This window comes from Myotis brandtii, unplaced genomic scaffold (genome assembly GCF_000412655.1).
Source record: "Myotis brandtii unplaced genomic scaffold, ASM41265v1 scaffold1234, whole genome shotgun sequence".
Taxonomy (NCBI): Eukaryota; Metazoa; Chordata; class Mammalia; order Chiroptera; family Vespertilionidae; genus Myotis; species Myotis brandtii.
Window position 1 is genome coordinate 682,358 of NW_005354309.1, and position 4,074 is coordinate 686,431.

The 4,074-nt window shown below is 57.1% G+C and overlaps 1 protein-coding gene across 1 annotated transcript in view; it reads left to right on the forward strand.

The window, feature by feature from the left end:
* Positions 1 to 1,139: 1,139 nt before the first annotated feature.
* S1PR2 (sphingosine-1-phosphate receptor 2) overlaps positions 1,140 to 4,074 on the forward strand; it is a 5,824-nt gene continuing 2,889 nt past the window's right edge. The window contains exon 1 of the mRNA XM_005859161.2: positions 1,140 to 1,235. The gene's annotated coding sequence lies outside the window, so the exon portion shown is untranslated. The remainder of the gene's footprint in view (positions 1,236 to 4,074) is intronic.

The following is a 4,074-nucleotide window of genomic DNA, read 5'->3' on the forward strand; positions in this document are numbered from 1 at the left end:
CAGGGCACCTGGCGGGACGGGGCGGGGTCCCCCAGCCCCACTGGCGGCTGTGGAGATGCTGTGCGTGTGTATGGCGAAAGAGAAAGGAGGTGCGGCCCCAGCAGCCTGAGTGGATACCGTACATTCCACCGCCAGATAAGGAGGCTGAGACTGTGGCCCAAGGGCGGGGGCGGGTCCTGTCGCCGTTTTCTGGGCATCTGGGCTTGCCTAGCAGGGAGGCTGCCAGCCGACCCGGGGCGTCTCCAGCCCTCTTTGCTGTTTGGGGCTGGGCTGAACTTAGGAGCCTCCACCCTCCCTGGCCCACTGGGGCCTCATTTGTTTTTCGTTGGCTGGTTGATTGGTTGGTTCGTTCATTCATTCATCCATCCGTCCATCTGTTTATCCACATCCATCCTACATGTTTTCTGAGCACCGTGTGTATGCTAGGTCTCCATCCAAAGGGGCTGCAAATGGACTTGGTTGCTGACACTTACATCCTACGATGGAAGCCAGACAGAAAACTAGAAATCATGCTTTTCACAAGTGTTAAGTGCTGCCAAGATAACAAAGCAAGATGCTCTGAGGAGACAGCGGCTATAATAGACCAGGGGTCAGAGCAAGTGACCTTAAAACTGAAATTTGAAAGATGAGGAGACCCCTGGGGGAACGAAGACCACTCAAGGATCTGGGGGAAGGGCATGCCAGGTGGAGGACCAGCAGGGGCAAAGGCTAGAGGTGGGGTTGGCCTGTAGGAGGCCAGTGTGGTTGGAGTGGAATGGCTCTGGGGGAGAGTGGGAGGCAGCTAACTGGCCAGGGGCTGCGCCGATTGGGGCAGTGGGGAGCCATGGAGGAATTTGGAGTGACATATTGGAGCTCCCAGGCTGCTGTATGGAGAATGGCAGTGTAGGAGGGACCTGACAGCTGAAGAGAAACCAAAGGAAAGTGGGGGTTGGGGCGGGCTGCCCTAGGCAAGAGGCATGGGGTCAGTGAGTGACCGTGGGGAACTGAACCACAGGCCCTGCCTCAGTGGAACTCGGGGGAGGGGCTCCTGGAAGCACGGAGCTTCCTCCTGCCTTCCTCCCTCCTCATCACCCCCTGAACAATCTTGATCTGTGTCTCTTCCCTGCCCTTCCCAACCCTGCCTCTTGTTCCCACTTGTCCCTCTTGCTCCATTTCAGGCCTGGACATTCCCTGGTTTCGAGCCCAGTGACCTCTTGCGGAGCTTCTGGGAGGGAGTCAGGGTTGCCTTGGTAAAGGTGAGCAGGAGACAGGCCCGGTGTGTAGCCAGGCCTGGGAACCCACCCAGGGAGGAGAAGCAGGCGAGGCATGCATCTGCTCGCCCCAACCTGGGGCTGGCTTCCTCTTTCTGGAAAGCACCAACCTACCTTAAGCTCCTGCTTTAGTTAGCAAAACTCTAGTTGGGAAGATGAAGTCGTGTGGGCCTCAGTTTCCCCTTCTCTTACTCGGAGAGCCACCCCTCCTGAGGATGCCGGCAAGCCTCCTGGGGCTGCAGAAAATGAGGGTGCAGTGCCCTGGTCCTCCCTCCCAGGGAAGAGATAGACTTTTTGGTCAGTTCCTGGGGTTCGAGGGCTGAACCCATTTCTTTTTTATTTATTTATTTTAAATATATTTTGTTGATTTCAGAGAGGAAGGGAGAAAGATAGAGAGATGGAAACATCAATGATGAGAGAGAATCATTGATCGGCTGCCTCCTGCATGACCCCCACTGGGGACCGAGCCCAACCCAGGCATGTGCCCTTGGCTGGAATCGAACCTGGGACCCTTTAGTCCGCAGGCCAACGCTCTATCCACTGAGCCAAACCGACTAGGGCTGAACCCATTTCTCCAGGAAGTGGCCATAAATCTTTCTCTTGGCCGCCTGACTGGAGAGGGTGGTGGCCCTCCTTTAGGGAAGGAGGGGGCAGCCACCGGACACGCCCTGCGCTTCTGGCCCCACTAGCAAGGGTGCCTCCCAGGCCAGTGATGGGTTTTTGATTCTCAATTTTAAACTCCAGGAGGGTCCCAGTAGGCCGGGGCAGCCTGGGGATGTCTGGTTAGGATGACCTGGCGGTCAGACTACAGTTCAAACTCTCCCCAGGGACATTCACACAGTTGTAATTCTCCTCGGAAAGCAGTGAGTTCCAGCCTCCAGGAAAGGACCAGCTCAGTGGTGGTAGCTGCTGAGCGCTCCCAGACTGGGCCAATCAGATGCCGAAGATGGGAAGCTCAGGCCAATGAGCGAATAGCTCAATACCCTGGAATTGAAAATAAGCCAATCAGGGTGCGGGCTGTTTCTGGCCCGACAGTGGGTCTGGTAGGGCTAAGCCTACTCCTGGCCCTCTGCGGCGGGCAGAGGGCATCGGGGCGCCAGAGGCTCTGTCCCGTACAGGAACAAGGGGCCTCTGTGTGGCGATCTGGGCAGGGCAGCAGCTCCGGGGATGCACACAAGCCCTTCTCTGTTCCCAAACTAGGACGGATGTCCCTTCACCCAAGGGGAGCAGCTGCTTCTCTGTCCGGCCAAGGTCCAGGCCACCTCCCTGAGGGGGCACCGGTGACGGTGACAGAGATAGCCGAGCGACCCCGGAAGTCCCCCTTCACTCCCCGGACTCACAGGGAACCGGCCTAACCAGCCTTTTCTGGAAGGCGGTTCTAACGTGCACGTGGTCCCTGCCAGGCCTTGGCAGACATGCTTCCAGGGACCTGGGGAGGGCTCTTCCTGCGCCCCACCCCCCATCCCCTTTTAGCAAATGGTTCCCCTCGTGAAAGGCAGGCTGCACCGCTCCTCTGAGACACCTCCCTCCCAAGCTGGAGGGCGGCCATGGTGTCGGCCTTGCATCCTCTCTGCACCTCTTCCCGCCCCCTCCTCGGATTGGTTTTCCTTGAGAGGGGGTGACTCAGGCTTTCATGAAAACAAATACCGCCCCCCCTCCCTGCGGGGCTGCACGCCCCCTCACCTCTCACATGACTTCAGCACAGCTGCCCCATCCTCCCAGCCAGGACCTCCCAGACTGGTCTCCGGTGTCTCTCTCCCCCATCCCATCACCCCCTCCCCGCCTTCCCCACAGCGGATGTGACTGGGGAACCAGGACTCCACCCTGTTTGTTCTAGGGGCCTCACATCTGGATTTCATCCTGCCTGGGAGGGGGTGCCAGCGCCCTGCCTATCCCTCTGGACCCTCTGTCCAAGGGCAGGGCTAGATGGTGCTGATGAGAACAGGCTGTTGGGAATCTTGCTGGGCTGGCTCCGTCAGCATCCCCTCCCAAAAGATTGGGTGGAGGGCAGCTAGTCCCCAGCAGAGTGCAGCAGGAAGAAGGGAGCTAATCGTATTTATTTCGAGCTTGTTACGTGCGAAGGCTGCCTCCTGCATCGTTCAACAGGATTTTTCTGTCACCCTGTGAAGTGGGCTTGCTTCTCCCCGTTGTACAGATGAGGACATTGAGGCTGCGCGCCGATTGACTTGCCCGAGGCCCCACAGCATGTCAGAGGGGGTGTGGCGTTGACACTAGATTGTCTTCCAGGCCTCTGTCCTCTGGGGTGACATGACCTCTGGGATGCTGGAACCTCAGGGCCAACCTGGTTTCTCCTCAAGACCTTATTTTAGGAGCACCCACAGCCTCCAGGCTTACGCCCAGCCTGAAATCGAGGGCCGTGGGTGGTCATGAGCAGGGCATGGTGCTGTCGGCACCAAGCATCTCTCTGACCCAGGTTGGCAGGTGGCACGAGGCCCAAGGGGCGAGCCCTCCGGTTCCTGCCCACAGCTCCACCTCTGGGTAGGCGGGCAAGGCTTCTGGAGGTCCACTTGGTGTCCTTCATGCCGTTGGGGGAGCTTCTGAGAGACAGTGTAGCCTAGAGGCTGTAGAGCAGTGGTTCTCAACCTTCCTAATGCCGCGACCCTTTAATACAGTTCCTCATGTTGTGGTGACCCCCAACCATAAAATTATTTTCGTTGCTACTTCATAACTGTCATTTTGCTACTGTTATGAATCGTAATGTAAATATCTGATATGCAGGATGTATTTTCATTGTTACAAATGGAACATAATTAAAGCATAGTGATTAATCACAAAAACAATATGTAATTATATATATGTTTTC